The 17522-nt window shown below is 36.9% G+C and overlaps 1 pseudogene; it reads right to left on the bottom strand.

The window, feature by feature from the left end:
- Window positions 1-4734: 4734 nt before the first annotated feature.
- LOC142840883 (RNA-binding protein with serine-rich domain 1 pseudogene) lies at window positions 4735-5819 on the bottom strand (annotated as a pseudogene).
- Window positions 5820-17522: the final 11703 nt, after the last annotated feature.

The raw sequence follows: 17522 nt of genomic DNA, 5'->3' as shown, positions 1-17522 counted from the left end.
TTCTAATAATTTAATCTCTTAGAAGGCAGGAAAAAAGGGGCATCACTAGTACATGGCCTCATTGGGTTACAGCAAATTTGTGAATGACAAGACTCTGTCTAAAGGCATCAAAACAACTCTGCAAAGATGATACTCTCTAATTGAATTGGAGAAGACTCAGATTGCAGGCCTGGTGTAGTGGCAGTCAATGAAATTAGACTTTATCAAAAATCCATTGAATTTCTGATTTACAAATTCCTCTTCCAATCCAGTGCAAGAAATTACTCAGAGCTGCAAAACAGGTTTGAACCATCCAATGATAAACTATTGGTGCTTTTCGGGAACAAGAGAAGCCATAATACTGTACATTTTAAGGCTACATTCCTTTGCAGATTACATAACACATGCTTAATAGGTGTGTCAAAAAATCTTCTGTTAGTGTATTTGAGTAGAGGCAATATGATAAAGAATTCACTATGATGGGTAACATTTTATTCTTATATTTTTCTTTTCTTCTTATGATGTGGGATGCCCTTCTGGATATGTGTTGTTTTTATTGGTTAAAGAAGAAAGCTATTTTGGCCAATGACTTAGCAGAATATAACCAGGCTAGAAGAGAAATATAGAGAGAGCAGGAAGAGTCAGGGTGAAATCATGTAGCTGCTGAAGGAGAAAGATAACACCATTTGAACCTTACTTATAGTCCACACATATTAATAGAAATGGGTTAATGTAAGATGTAAGACATAGCTAATAGGCCATGCAATATCGTAATTAATATAGTTTCTGTGTGATTATTTGGGTCTGGGCAGCCAGGAAATGAAGGCACAATCATGGTTTACAAAATGCCATGCAACCATGAGGCAACTATATCCACATACAACCTGAGAGAACTTGGGGAAGGGACTCTAGACACAAAAGAGCAGAGGTAAGCAGTCTTTCTTGGTAGCAGTATTTTCTCGGGTAGTCTTTGTTTTCTAGAGGCAAGCAGAGGTGCAGCTCCTTTAAGAGAAGTCTTGCTGACACATCTCTAGCTACAAAACTGAACCGTTTATTTAATAATCAGCTTCCTAGTTTATGTTGGTAGCATAAAACTCTGGCAGTTTTTGGAGGTCCTTCACTTAAATTGGGTCTGTGAGAAGCTTGGTACTAATTGCTTAATGACAACATAGACTTGTTGAGTTTCTGGAGCAGGAACAGTGAGTACGGCTCACAGAGGTAGTGAACATGTCTCTGCCATTCCATGTCTTAGCATTAAAAAAGGTGCTCCTGGTAAGAAAATGTTTCAATGATTCATAGCTAATTTAAGATATAAGAGTTAGTTAATGAGACTCCTGAGCTAATAGGCCAAGCAGTGTTAATTAATATAGTTTCTGTGTGATTATTTGTGTCTGAGAAGTTAAAAAAATGAATGAGCAGTATCCGTATACATTCTTACTGTTATTTTTTTTCTATCAGTTCAACTATTACCTATGTTTATAATTGTAAATAGAAAATCGGTACACAAAAATCAAGCATGGGAAGTTTACCCATTTAATTTGTGTGTCAACTTTAATTAAAATAGATACATTAATGCAATCAATATGTTTTAGTGTGGAATTTACAATAAAATAAATGTATAGACAAATAGGCAAACAAGTGAAATTTTTGCAAGAAAGACAAGACAAATTAAGGAACTACAATGATTTCTTTAAAAGCACATGGGAAAATGCTATTTTTATAAATCTTGAATCAATATGAAAATGGGAACCACTGAAAAAAAATATAATTAAATTTATTCCATATTTAAGCTACTGTTAACTGTGAATATATTAAATGCTTCCTAAAAAATAGAAAGAGGGACAGAAAATAACTGAATGGGGTTCATGGAAAAGGGATATCTGCTATATTCATGAAAGTTCTTAGTCTTCACTTCATTTTGTGAAATATAAATTAAGAAAAAAATTGTCTTAGACAAGTTCTCATGTAATGTTGGCTAGAATTAATTAGTATTTCTGCACTAAGATACAGTTCATTAAATTAGTTTGGCAAGTTTATACATGAATGAGCACTTATAAAACCTTGAGAAACAGAAAAATGTGGGAAGGACAAATTATACATGAAATTTAAGGAACCAGGCAAGGATACTCATAATGAAAAGATAACAATTTGTTTTTAGTTAGCAGTTCTCTAATGTGTGGGTTTCAATCACTATAGCCACTCTTGGGAAATAAGTGTCTCAACAGTAGTACTAAGTTTCAAACTTAGGGCTTTTGTAATAGGGGTGGAATTAACCAAGAACACAGAAGTAAATAGTCTGCAATGTGCTAAAAAAAAAAAAAAAAAAGAAAGTAAGTCTGTGTCTTAAGTTAGAGGGAGGCAATTAAATGTTTGATGGTGTTTCTCTTCATACTGAGGCAGGAAAATTGAATGAAGTCGTTGATTGGCCTGCTATAAAATGCCATTTTAGCTAGCAATTTACTCAATTGTGCCTATGCACAATTACATTGTTTCTCCATTATTAGCAACCTAAGGGAGTATTTAAAGGATAAATGTTTCTCATTCTTTTTAAAGTTAAAAAAAAAAGTCACATTTTTTTATTTTTATTTTTTTTAAGAGAAGCCCAAGGGTGAATGAATACAAAAAATAGAATTGGTTACCAAATATGTTACAAATTAATATCACTCTTTTTCTGAAACACAGTTTAATTTATTTTTTCCATAATTCATATAAGGTAGTTATATCACTCATAGCTCCACCTCCTTGAACTCCTCTGAGACCAATAAACATGGAGGGTTCCATGAATGTAGGTTATTTTCTTTTGCTTCTCTCTGATTATTAAATGGAATAATTGTGTTGCTTGTGGAAATAGTAAATTCTCTATTAGAGTAAATCCTGTGCATTTTAGTACTTTTCAGTAAAATTGAGGTACAGTAATTTTTGGAGTATTTCTGAGTAAATAGCAGTATTATATTAACCTGGAGCTCAATTTAGAATAATATAGAATTGTTTTAAATATGCAAGTTTCATCAAAATTATAAATCCAGTTTGTTATTCTCACATTTTGTTAGAAATATGGAAAGTGAAATGTATTAGCAATGGAAGATATAATGAATGCTAGATTTACCTATCTCAAACTCATTTAAATTTTATTTCCAAGTAATGTCATTATTTTATTTCAGAACCTTTAATTTTCTCACAAAAATGTAAATAAGGTTATAATTGTCTTTAGTAATTTTAGTGCTAAACATGAGGAAAATATTTAAAATATTCCCAGAAATATTGTGAAATTTCTTAAAATCAGAAAAATTCATTAGTTAATTTGTGTAAGTATTCAGAAACATACTCAAAAAACTTTCTGAGAGTTTTGTTATACTACATTGGGAAAAGTTTATAACTGTAGAGACAGATATGTAATAATAATTAAATTTTGCAAATGTCTCACTCAGTCCATTTTTTGACTGGTGCTATCACTTTGCCTGTGAGAAGAAGAAGAGCCAGAAAATGAAAGGAAGTAGAAGGAGAAGAAGAGGAGGAGAAGAAAGAGGAGGAGGAGGAGGAGAAGGAGAAGACAAAGAAGACAAAGCAGCATCATCAGTGGCAGCCCATTCTCTACATGCCAGCAAGCAGCACAGGGGTATAGGAAGGGGTCAAATCAAGTTATCCAGCCCAGTCATGTACAATTACCTACTTACTAGAGTCAAGCTGTTGTTTTTAATGTTACAAATTTGTCTATATAATATTTCCTCAAAGTTTCAAAATACAGAGAATCAAAGCAAGAGACTGAAAGACTGTAATAGTTACAACAACATAGAATCAAGTCAGACCTGACATTGTTGATGCTAAATACTCTGTTAAAAAAAATTAAATTTTTCTATTTTAATATTGTAATACTTTTTTTCCCAAGTCAATGTTTTTTTCTAACTGAATGGATTAAGCATGTGCATTCCATTAAAACTACTGTTATTGACAACATATATTTGTAAAATCCTAGTTTTTGTCAACTTCACAGAATTTTCAAAGTTGCAATGTGTTTTATATTGTGATATTAAAATAAGACCTTGTGGACAAAGATTTAAAACGTACTGCTTAAAGAATTTTGTTTTGTGTCAATGTTAACAATAAGGGGAATGTCAAAACTTTAGTCAAATTAACACAAATCTTGACATTTATGTAAGGGGTTATCTTTTTGTTTTCAGTTTGCATCTAGTCCAAGGTTTATTCAACAGTCCTCTCACTCTACACAAGTACAAACAACCTTATCTAAAATACTACATAGTCAAAAAACTCAAAACAAAATTTATAGTACTGACTGTACAATAAAAGCAAAAAGAGGCAATGTATACACTGCCACGGTTAACCTGTAACATCCCCGTGAACGGCAGGTGACAATGAGTGTGGTGGCAGGTTTCATAAGGAGCCTGTAGAACTGGCTCACCAATTTCAGAGAATAGCAGAGACCTGGGGGTAGGGAAAGATAACGGTGTTTAACCATAGAAGTTGACGAGGACTCCAAAGGGGACATGGTCAGGCCTAACAGCACAGCAGCTTGGTCCCCTTTCCGCAGATGTGGCACAGCAATGGCAAGAGCACGACCAGGTTGCCTAGGTCCTAGGTCATCTGTGGAAAATGGTGTGTTGCAATATGGAGGCTTGTTCATCCCAGCTGACTCTGCTATAAACCAGGCTCTCAAGAACGGAAAGGGTGAACTTTCTAGCCAGAAAACTACAGGGTACCTTTATGGGCACAGTCCTGAATCAACAGCCAGAATCCTCCTGCAGAGGAAATATCTCAACTGCTGTCTTCAAAGCCCACCCCATTATGGGATCCTTCCCCACAGATCCTTGTTGGCTAAAGAAAGGACAATACTGAGTTGGGGGAACATAAGTTACAGAAGTATGAATCAACATCCCTGCTTATTGGGAGGAGTTGGAGCTGGAGCAGCTCCTATGGCAGCAGCGGCCAGGAGATCGAGACCTCTTACGCACAGGGGACCTGCGCCTTGGAGAGTGAGACCTCCTCCTCATCCATGGGGGTGACCTGCGCCACATGGGAAGCAGTGGAAGCATTCTCCTGGGTAGGCTGAATTGCCGTGGGGGTGGCCGAGGCCAGGGTGCCAACACAGCAGTAGCAGTGATCTCTTGGCCATCAATTTGTCCTCCATCCATGTCTTTCAGTGCCTTCTCTGCTTCATCTGGATTCTCAAACTATACATATGCATAGCCTTTGGATAGATGAGGATGCATCCTTTCTACAGGCATGTCAATCATTTTAATTTTCCCATAAGTAGAAAATATTCCCATGATATAATCCTTGGTCACATTCCTGGTGAGCCTCCCAATGTGCACTTTGGTGGGCTTAGATGAAGCCTTTCCTCTCTTTCTCATCTCTTTTAGGTGGTTTGGATTTGGAGCAGGAGCGCAGCCTGTTGTCATGCCTGCACTGGGAAGGGCTGGGGGAGCAGGAGGAGCCGCTAGAGCTGGAGTTCCAGGATGTGCTGGAGCTCCCAGAGTGGCTGGACTCAGAGGAGGAGCTAGAGCCACTGCATGAAGCTATGCTGTTGCTGGAGCTCTAGCTGGAAGTTGAGCTGGATCAAGACCTGATGCCACTGCTTCCACTTGAAGCACTGCGTCTCTTCCGAGTCTTATCCCTGCAACGATCCTTCTCACTCGACTCTTTAGTGGCCCCTTTATCTTTAGAACAATCCTTGGACTTCTCGTCAGAGCGATCCTTGAGCTTGGTAGGAGAAGGAGCCCTTGTGCTGGACTTTTTATTATTTTCTTTGACTCCTAGAAAGTTCTTCTTTTTTACTCCTGATAAATCCATTCTCCCCTTCTGAGGTGTTCAAAGCAGCAATGTAGGCCTCACTTATCTGAACCCTCAGTTCTAACTCGAGTCTGAGAAACGACTAAAAGATTGCAATTTACGCCAAAGAGCAACATCTTCCCTAGGCCACTACCTCCTCCCACTCTTCTCAGACCCAGAGGTCCGTAAGGGGTTATCTTAAGTGAGCAGTTTCCTCAAACATTGTGGGATTCTTGTGAAGCATTTTATTGATTGTTGGCTGGTGTAGGAGAGCCAGGTTCTTTGTGGTATTTATCACTCACAGGAAGGTGGTCCTGCATTGTATGTTTTAAAGCAAGGCAAGCATAGCAAGGCAAGAAAAGCAAGTTATAAAGGAGTGATCCTCTGTGGTTTCTGCAGTATTCCTAGTGGTTTCTGCTTCAGTTCCTGCCCAGAATTGCTTGGATGATAAACTATAAGATATAAATTGAAATAATCCCATTCCTCCCTGTTTGCATAGGAGGTTGCTTGTTTGTGTCCTGGGCAACCAGGATGAACAAATGGTTCCCTGAAAAATATTGGTGGCCACGTGGCCAACTAAATCCATGTAAGAATTCTAGACAGAAAAAAAAATTACAAGTTTTACACAGCTTCTTGCTGCTTGTGGGTAGTTTGCTGCAGCTCTTTAAGAGAGATTTTCCTGACTCAGCCACAGCAGAATAACAGAGAAAAAAAGCTGCGGTTTGGAAATGCTGTTGAGTGTAACCTCCCACTCTGGAGATAGACCATTTGGATGGAGTTTGAGAGCAAAGTGTTACTGCTTGCTTAGTGGTAACGGGGATCAGCGGTGTGCCTGGAATTGGGGCAGTGTGCATGCAATTCAGAAACACAAATGGGTCTGCCATGCTGGGCTGGGCAGAACAAGCATCAATTTTCCATATTTGACCTAGTAATGGTGAAACTTAAATTTTAAGAAGCACTTACCATTTTAAAAAGCACTCCTGGACAGTAAATAATTATAGATATGCAATAAAGACAAATCCAGATGACTCACAGTGTTGGATAAATATACATAGGCTTGGGAGAGAGAAGAAAAAAAGATAAAGAGTTATAAAAAGAAGTAATGGCTTATAAAAAACAAAACAAAGTCAATAAAGAGAAAGAGTACAGATAGTCATATATTTAAAAGAGAAAAGGAAAATAAGCCACATAAAAAATGGAAAATCCACAAAGAGTCTGGATTATGTACATTATTGTATTTTATTTATTTATATTATTATATATTGTTTGAATTTTTTGACTATGAAGGAGCTAAGTACAGAGAGACATTTGATTGTATGAGCTGCTAAGTTAAAACAGCATGTATATTGTAAAAGTATAATGACTTCCAAATTTGAGTCTAAGGATATGATGCATTGGAAAAGAGGTTATTCTTTTTTCTCCATAGAGGATGAGAACTTGTGGATTTATTCCAGGCTAATATGCTTTGATGTACCAAGATGCCCTGAAAGGTTGCCAAAAAAAATGCTTTGGCCAATAAACAGTAGGAAGCAGTTTAGAGAGAAATAACTATCCCCACATTCCCAAATATTGTTTATAATTGTTTGTTTACATTCAAAGGGAAATATGCTATAGAGATGAGTAATTTGCTTTGGTGGAGATCTTGGTTGAGTGATATAAATTTAAGGCAAATTTTGTTAAACTATGTATGTATATTTCTAATCCTGATTAAGGTATTGTGTTTCTGTACCTCAATTAAAAATGTAATGCATAATTAAGAAATATAGGTAAATAGAGAATCATTAATAATAGTCAAGCTTCTAGTCATGTTACTTAGATTTTCTTGATGTACAAAGATGCATTTCCGATAGATAGCTATTCTTCAAATCTTTCAATGACTACAGAATATGTCATTTAAAATGTTTTAATAACTTAAGACTTTTCAGGGCAATGAGACACATTTGTTCCTTGCAGCACTAATTATTTCACAAGGAAGATGGACATCAAAGAGGCTCCTTATGGTGTTGGATAGCCATTTGGGAAAGAAACTGCTATTGCCTAGACTGCTAAGCTGGACACGCAGGATTCACAGAGAAATGACTGCAGTACCTGCCTAAAGGTGAGACAATCCTTTGGGGTTCCTGCTTCATGAAAGAGGTCTGCAAGAAATTCTGCAGGATATAGAAGAAAGTGACTGGACTTTCTTTGAAATTTCTTCATGGAAATGTCTGCCAGACATTATAGGCCTGTAGGCTGAATATGGATACTCCAACAATAAAGAATAACTTTGGGTGGCTGTGGGGGTAGCAAGATGGCTCTGTTATTTCTAGAGTTTTGGAAACTGCGTACAATGTACTTCCTGTTTACTTAGATAATATTATATTATTCTAAAATCTTTGTTGGAGTTGAAGAATTTATACTTATAGTTTTCCTTAGTTATGATAAAAGATAAAGTAGATATAAATACTGTAAATGTAATTCTTGCTTGATTACTTTTCTTATATGTAATTTTACTATGTTAAAATTAAAACCTTCTTTTATTATTTAAACAGAAAAGGGGAAATGGTGTGAGAGGTACTTCTCTCTATGTGTTGCTTCTTTCGGTTAATGAATTAAAAAAATGCCTTGTCCTGTTGATAGGGCAGAGCTTAGTTAGTCAGGGAAAACTAGATTGAATACTGGGAGAAGAAAGGCAAAGTCAGGAGATGCTATAAAGCTGCCACCAGAGTCAGACATGCTGAAACTTTGCTAGTAGGCCATAACCATGTGGTGGTATACAGATTAATATAAATTAGTTAAATCGAGACATAAGTTCTCTGTTTAGGTCTGTACTACCTTTTTTATTGGATTATGTGATCTTTTGTTGTACAATTTCGTGAGTTCTTTTTATAATGGAGATCTGACCTCTCTCTGATGTGGGGTTAGTGAAGATCTTTTACCATTCTGTAGATTGTTGTTTCGTCTTCTTGACTGTGTCCTTTGCTTTACAAAAGCTTTTCAGTTTCAGGAGGTCCAATTTATTAATTGTTCCTTTCAGTGTCTGTGCTGCTGGGATTATATTTAGGAAGTGGTTCCTTGTGCCAAAGCATTCAAGTGTACTTCACACCTTCTTTTCTATAAGGTTCAGTGTGGCTGGCTTTATGATGAGGTCTATGATTCATTTGGACTTGAGTTTTGTGCATGGTGATCGATATGGGTCTATTTTCATTTTTTACATGTTGATATCCACTTATGCCAGCACCACTTGTTAAATATGTTTTTTTTTTCCATTTGATATTTTTGCTTCTTTATCAAATAGCAGGTGTCTGAAGATGTGTGGATTGATATCCAGGTCTTCTATTCGGTTCCATTGGTCCTCCTATCTGTTCTTATGCCAGTACTATAGCTCTGTAGTAGAGTTCAAATCAGGGATTGTGATGCTTCCAGAAGTTCTTTTATTGCCAAGGATTGTTTTGGCGATCCTGGGTTTTTTGCTTTTTTAAATGAAGTTGAGTACAGTTTTCTCTAGGTATTTGAAGAATTTTGCTGTGATTTTGATGGGCATTGCATTGAATTTGTAGATTGCTTTTGGTAGGATTTACATTTTTACTATATTAATTCTGCCTAACCAAGAGTATGAGAGGTCTTTCCACTTTCTAGTGTCTTTTTCAATTTTGTTCTTCAAAGATTTAAACTTCTTCTCATACAAGTATTCTACTTGTTTGTTTAGAGTTACTCTGAGGTATTTTATGCTATTTGTGGCAATTGTGAAGGGTGTTGATTCTCTGATTTCTTCACCAACCCTTTTATCATCTGTGTACAGGAAGGCTACTGATTTTTTTTTTTTTTTTGAGTTAATCTTGTATCCTGCTACTTTACTGAAAGTGTTTGTGAGTTATAGAAGTTCCTTGGTAGAATTTTTGGGATTACTTATGAAAACTATCATATCATCAGCAAACAGTGAGAATTTGCCTTCTTCTTTTTCAATTTGTATCCCCTTGATCTCCCTTTTGGTGTCTTATTGCTCTAGCTATGACCTCAAGAACTCTCAACAGAGGAATCTAAAGTGGATGAAAGACACTTAAGGAAATGTTAAACATCCTTTGTCATTAAAACAATGCAAATCAAAACCACTCTGAGATTTTTATCTTACACCTTTAGAATGGCCAACATCAAAAACATTGATAATGAATTATGCTGGAGAGGTTGTGGGAAAAAGGAAACACTTCTGCATTGCTTTTGGGAATGCAAGCTGGTACAACCACTTTGGATGTCAGTGTGTCGATTTCTCAGAAAATTAGGAAACAACCTTTCTCAAGATCCAATAATACCACTTTGGGGTATATATCAAAAGGATGCTCAATTGTGCCACAAGGACATGTGCTCAACTATGTTCATAGCAGCTTTGTTTGTCATTTCCAGAATCTGGAAACAATCTAAATGTCCCTTGATCGAAGAATGGATAAGAAAAAATGTGGTACATTTACACAATGGAGTACTACAGAGCAGAAAAATATAACAACAGTTTGAATTTTGCAAGAAAATGGATGGAACTAGAAAACATTATTTTGAGTGAGGTAACCCAGACACAGAAAGACAATTATCACATGGTGGTTTTCTAACATAAAGCAAAGTAAGCCAGCCTACAAACCACAATCCCAGAGAACTTAGGCAACAATTAGGAAACTAAGAGAGACTTACATAGATATACTCTACATGGGAAGTAGAAAGTGTTAAAAAAAAATCCCCTGAGTAAATTGTAAGCATGGGGACCTTGAGGAAGGATTGAAGGGAGGAAGAGAGAGGCAGGGAGGGGAGCAGAGAAAAATGTAGAGCTCAATAAATATCAATAAAAAAGTACAATAAATAAATAAAGATATAAGAATTAGCTAACAAGAAGCTAGAGCTAGTGGGCCAAGCAGTGATTTAATTAATACAGTTTCTGTTTGATTATTTTGGTTCTGGGTAGCTGGGAAGAACAAGCAGTTTCCTGTAACACCTCCCAATTTTGTTTTGACCATTATTTTATTACAGCATTTGAGAAACAAACTAGAGCACTGGGAAAGAGCAGATATATGATTTCACTTATTGTTAATAGCCCTAATATTTCTAATATTTCAGTAAAATTATTTTGTTGTTTATTTCAAAATCTATGGAAATTTTTCAGCCCAATTACTAAAATATAAATGGTATTTCTGTCCTGGACAATTAGCTCTTCTGCTAGATATGCTGCTTTTGGGGCAACTTGGGCTTCATAAAGTCATTGTCATGGCCTCCCATAAAACACTAATCTGTTAAGCACATTTAAGTACAGTTTGTCAGATTCTTAGATTGTCTTGTATGCTTTTGTTTGCTTAGAATACTCTGTTCCTCATATCATTCTAAGATGACGCATATATTTAAGGAAATATATCATGAGTTGCTTCTAGACAAAATGAATGTGAATTCTCTTCATCTGTTTCACTATCTCATATCTTTTGTCTAAGAAACTCATTTATATTTAAATTTTTTATCAAATGGTTTGTGTTGTTTCTATTATTCTCTTCTACTATTTTTATTCATAATCCTGTTTTATATGACAAAATTATAGTTTAATTTTTCCTTTCTACTGTCTGGTTGCTCTATTTTTTTCTTCTGTCTAAAGCAGTACTTCCATTGTTGTCTCTGTGGCTGGCTTGGTGAACATTATTTTTTTAGACTTTTAATATCAAAAAGGATTTAGAATGCAAGTTTCTTTTCCCTTCACTTGTTGTTTGAAAAACAAAATACATTTAGAATGTGTATATATCGGTCTTGAGAAATGGATCCATGTTTAACGGTAATATTTTACTTGTAGAGGAACTCAGTTTTGTTTGTAGTAATCACAGATTGTCTCACAGTATTTGTATGCCACTTCTTTGGAACCTAATAGCCTCTTCTAAATTTCATGGACACAAGGAGCACACATAATGCATAAACATATATACATTCAAAATATTCATATGTGTAAAACAAACAAACTTTCAAAAATAATATATAAATATATACAAGTACTACACAAGCACACATATATCCATTCATACTTATTCTGTGTACAAAAATATGCATTAATTATATATAAATTTTCAGAGCATTAAAATTGTTATTTTTATTCTGCAAATTCATTGTAAGTTATATTGAAATGTTTTCTTGCAAAATAAAAATAAAATTGTGGTTACAGCAATGTTTAGTAAATCATTATAAATTAGATATTATAAATACAAACACACACATATTCTTGTATACTACACAAAGGAAAAACATACCGCAATACTATAAACCCACCTAACACCTTCTTTTTATAGTTCTCCCAGGACAATTCTTTAAGATAAAGATATACTAAGAGCAAAACATTAATTTTCTAAAAATCAGTTTTTTTAATAAACTAAAACTTTTTTCTTGTTTTATACAAAAATAAGTTAAATTCTTCTGTAGGATTTATTTACTTATTTTATTTTTTTTTTCATTCAAAAATCTACATTTCCTCCCCACCTCCCATTCCCTTCTCTCTCCTCCACTCACACTCCTCCCTCCCCTTCCCTCATTAAGAGAGGGCAGGGAACCCTGACCTGTGGGAAGTCCAAGACCCTCCTTCGTATATCTAGGCCTAGGAAGCTGTACATCTTATTGTAAATTCTTATGCTGAAAATGTACACTCAAATTTGATTGTATTTGTGGACAATAGCTGGAAACAGCGGGATGGATCAGTGATTAAGCACTTGTGGAAGACTTTTGTATCTTCCTAGTACCCATATGGCAGCTTATAACCATCTATAATTTCAGTCCAAGTGGTTTATGCATCTTTTTCTGGATTCTTTAGGTATTGTGTGAACAAATGTGTATATATGCTAGCACACAGGCAAAATATTCATTCAAATAAAATTAAAATATAATTTTTAAAGAAAAATTTCATTGAGCATTGATTTGGTTATGAGATTGAAATCTTCTCTGATTCATAGCTTTAAAAAAAAAAAAAACATGGGATCAGTCCCACTGTCTTGGTGGGTGGACACACCCTTCATGGTCCTGACATTCTTGCTCATGTTCTCCCTCCTTCTGCTCTTCATATGAATCTTGGGAGCTCAGTTTAGTGTTCCAATATGGGTCTCAGTCTCTATCTCCATCTATTGCCAGATGAAGGTTCTATGGTGATATGCAAGATATTCATCACTGTGGCTATGAGATAAGGCCAGTTCAAGCACTCTCTCCTCTGTTGCCCAAGTACCTAGCTGGGGACATCTACTTGGACACCTGGTAACCCTTCTAGAGCCAAGTCTCTTTCCAACCCTAAAATGGCTCCCTTAATTAAGATATCTTCTTCCCTGATCCCATATTCACCCTTCCTCCATCTCAACCATCTTATTCCCCCAAGCTATCCCCAATCCTCCCCTTCTACCTTCTTTATCCCAATCTACTCTTCTCCCCACCCCACCTCCACCCCTGTGCTCCCAAATTTTGCCCTGCGATCTTGTCTACTTCCAATATCCAGGAGGATAAATATAAGTTTTTCTTTGGGATCTAATGGGAGCTCACCAAGGAAAACTGGACTGATACTGAATGAGCATGTGATAAAACCAGACTCTCTGAATGTGGCTGACAATGAGGGCTGAATGAGAAGCCAATGATAATGACACTGGGTTTTGATTCTACTGCATGTACTGGCTTTGTGGGAGCCTAGTCTGTTTCGATGCTTACCTTCCTAGACATGGATGGAGGAGAGAGGACCTTGGATTTCCCACAGGGCAGAGAACTTTGACTGCTCTTTGGACTGGAGAGGGAGGGTGAGGGGGAGTGGGGGGAGCGTAAGGGAAATGGGAGGAGGGGAGGAGGTTGAAATTTTTAATAAATACATAAATTTTTAAAAAAAGACAAAAATGTCTCTTGCCAACCCTAAAATGGCTCTCTTAATTAAGATACATACTTCCTTGCTCCCATATACACCCTTCCTCTATCCCAGCCCTCCCATTGCCCCAAGCTCGCCCCATCCTCCCCTTCTCACATTTCTCTCCCCATCTCCCTTACCACCCCAACCCCCACCCCCAAGTTTCCAAATCTTGCTTGGCAATCTTTTCTACTTCCAATATCTAGGATGATAACTGTATGGTTTTTTTTGGGGGGGGGTTCAACTTCTTATTTAGCTTCTCTAGGATCGCAAAATATAGGCTCAATGTCCTTTATTTATGGCTAGAATCCACTTTTGAGTGAGTGCATACCATATTCATCTTTTTGGGTCTGGGTTACATCACTAAGGATAGTGTTTTCTATTTCCATTTATTTGCATACAAAATTCAAGATATCATTTTTTTTTTTTTTACTGCTGAGTAGTACTCTAATGTGTATATATTCCACACTTTCTTTATCCATTATTCCATTGAGGGGTTTCTAGGTTGTTTCCATGTTCTGGCTATTACAAATAATGCTGCTATGAACATAGTTGAACAAATGGTTTTGTAGTATGATAGGGCATCTCTTGAGTATATTACCAAGAGTGGTATTGCTCGATCCAGGGGTAGGTTGATCCCGAATTTACTGAGAAACCTCCACCCTGATTTCCAAAGTGGTTGCACAAGTTTGCATTCCCACCAGCAATGGATGAGTCTTCCCTTTACTCCACATCCTCTCCAGCAAAGGCTATCATTGGAGTTTTTTATTTTAGCCATTCTGACAGGTGTAAGATGATATCTCAAAGTTGTTTTGATTTGCATTTCCCTGATCACTAAGGAGGTTGAGCATGACCTTAAGTGTCTTTTGGCCATTTGAACTTCTTCTGTTGAGAATTCTCTGTTCAATTCAGTGCCCCATTTTTTAATTGGGTTAATTAGTGTTTTAAATTCTAGTTTCTTGAGTTCTTTATAGATATTGGAGATCAGACCTTTGTTCATTGCGGGGTTGGAGAAGATCTTCTCCTAATCAGTAGGTTGTCTTTTTGTCTTAATGACAGTTTCCATTGCTTCTCAGTTTTAGGAGGTCCTATTTATTCAATGTTGCCCTTAATGTCTGTGCTACTGGGTTTATACATAGGAAGTGGTCTCCTGTGGCCATGTGTTGTAGATTACTTCCCAATTTCTTTTCTATCAGGTTCAGTGTGTTCCAAATAATATTGAGGTATTTGATACAGTTGGACTTGAGTTTTGTGCATGGTGATAGATATGGCTCTATTTTCATTCTTCTACAGGTTGACATCCAGTGATGCCAGCACCATTTGTTGAAGATGCTTTCGTTTTTTCATTGTATACTTTTAGCTCCTTTGTTGAAAATCAGGTGTTCATGGGTTTGTGGGTTAATATCCGGGTCTTCTATTCAATTCCATTTGGTCGACTTCTCTGTTTTTATGCCAATACCAAGCTGTTTTCAATACTGTAGCTCTGTAATAGTGTTTGAAGTCATGGATGGTTGAAGGCGTAAGTCACAAACAATGCCACACCAATTTGGGATTATGATTAATAGGGTGATATTTATTTAAAGGGGAAAAAAACTTACAGATCACTGTCCCAGGCAACAGCCCTCTACGCAATGCAACCAGGAGTCTAGTCGCCGGCGGAGCAGGAAGTGAAGAGAGAGAGGAGAGGGAAGTGGCTGCTTTTTTAAAGGGAGAGAGACCACGCCCCAATGGGCTGGTATCTCAGCGGCTATTGGCTGGAGGAGTGGGAGGACCTCCCACAACACCTCCCCCTTCTGTTTAAATAAGAGAGTTCTAAACCTACTATGAAATTATATGCAATAAGTACAAATAACCTATTCTAACTAGCTTAGGTCTTGTATAATAAATAACTTGGCCAAGTCATGAGAGAAAGTAACTATATTTATATAGTCTTCAACCCCATCAAAGATCTGAGAAGGGAAATAATGTTACCTGGGTAATTAGGAAGTTCAGTAAAACAACTTCCAAAACATGCAACAAATCACAGAGACAACTAGCTACCTGGGCAATCACCCAAAATCACGTTAGCAGCGTCGAAGCAACCAACTTTGGCTAAGGCCTAACATAACTGACATACCATTTTCAAAGGCAAGCAACTTTTCAAAACTATCTTACCCTGTCTTGGCAGGATATGACAGTCCTGTTTTATCCATTGATGCATGCTCTGTATCTCTGTCAGTGGTTGAGGTATGGGCATTTCTTTGCCCAAAGGCCAGTTCTGCTAAAAAGAAAGGCTCCAGGTGGAGTGTCTTTGGTGCTCAACATTCTCTCGGGAATAGAGCGGTGTTGCCAGGAGCAATTGTGTCTCACTACCACAAAACTCTGAGTTAGATTAAAGGCCATTTTCTACAGCTCTTTGAAGAAGTTGAAGATTATCTATCGATACTGAGTATAATCTCTATATATCTAAAGAACCTGATTAGTCTAATTATAAATGAAAAACTTAGATGACTATTAGTCTATATAATTCTCAATATCTATCTAACTTAAAGACTAAGATAATAAACGACTGTGAAACAAATGAGGACAATGACCTCCAAATATAAACAATGTACAAATATGCATTGCAGTAGGTAAATATATATCAATACAAACATTATATAAGTATCTTAATCAGAGGTAGAAATGTACACTGCAATATGGTAAATATATACAATATATATATCAATACAATATATGTCAATACATAAAAAATGTTTTAAACAGAGGTAGAAACATGAATGTATACAATAGTCAATATAATTTAACTTTGTATCAATATACAAGAATCTATATCAATATATTTGTCTAAAAACAGTAACTCACAATTACAAATCGCTCAGTCGGCAGAGCATGAGACTCTTAATCTCAGGGTCGTGGGTTCAAGCCCCACGTTGGGTGCCAAAATTAAGGCGTAAGTCACAAACAATGCCACACCAATTTGGGATTATGATTAATAGGGTGATATTTATTTAAAGGGGAAAAAACTTACAGATCACTGTCCCAGGCAACAGCCCTCTATGCAACGCAACCAGGAGTCTAGTCGCCAGAGGAGCAGGAAGTGAAGAGAGAGAGGAGAGGGAAGTGGCTCCTTTTTTAAAGGGAGAGAGACCACGCCCCAATGGGCTGGTATCTCAGCGGCTATTGGCTGGAGGAGTGGTAGGACCTCCCACAACAGATGGTAATGCCTCCAGAAGTTCCTTTATTGTATAAAATTGTTTTGGCTATCCTGGGTTTTTTGTTTTTCCATATAATGTTGATTATTGTTCCCTCAGGATCTGTGAAGATTTTTTTTTGGATTTTTTTTCTTTTTTTTTTGTTTGTTTATTATTTATTTATTTATTAAATATCTCTGTCTCTTCCCCACCACCACCTCCCATATCCCTCCCCCTCCCCCAATCAACTCCCCCTCTCTTATCAGCCTGAAGAGCAGACCAGGTTCCCTGCCCTGTGGGGAGTCCAAGGACCTCCCACCTCCTTCCAGGTCTAGTAAGGTGAACATCCACACACCCTAGGCTCCCACAAAGCCAGTATGTGAAGTTAGGATCAAAACCCAGTGTCATTGTTCTTGACTTCTCAGCAGTCCTCATTGTCTGCTATGTTCAGCAAGACCGGTTTTGTCCCATGCTTTTTCAGATCCAGTCCAGCTGGCCTTGATGATTTCCCGAAAGAACATCCCCATTGCCTCAGTGTGTGGGCGCACCCCTTGGGGTCCTGAGTTGCTTGCTCATGCTGTCTCTCCTTCTGCTCCTGATTTGGAACTTGGGGTTGTAGTCCGGTGCTCCAATGTGGGACTGTGTCTCTGTCTCCTTTCATCAATGGGTAAAAGTGATCATTGTTATAAAGCAGGAATATATTTTCTGAATGGTGTTGGTATCATATT

This window comes from Microtus pennsylvanicus, chromosome X (assembly GCF_037038515.1).
Source record: "Microtus pennsylvanicus isolate mMicPen1 chromosome X, mMicPen1.hap1, whole genome shotgun sequence".
Taxonomy (NCBI): domain Eukaryota; kingdom Metazoa; phylum Chordata; class Mammalia; order Rodentia; family Cricetidae; genus Microtus; species Microtus pennsylvanicus.
The sequence above is the reverse complement of the archived record's forward strand: the minus strand, read 5'-3'. Positions and strand labels throughout refer to the sequence as shown.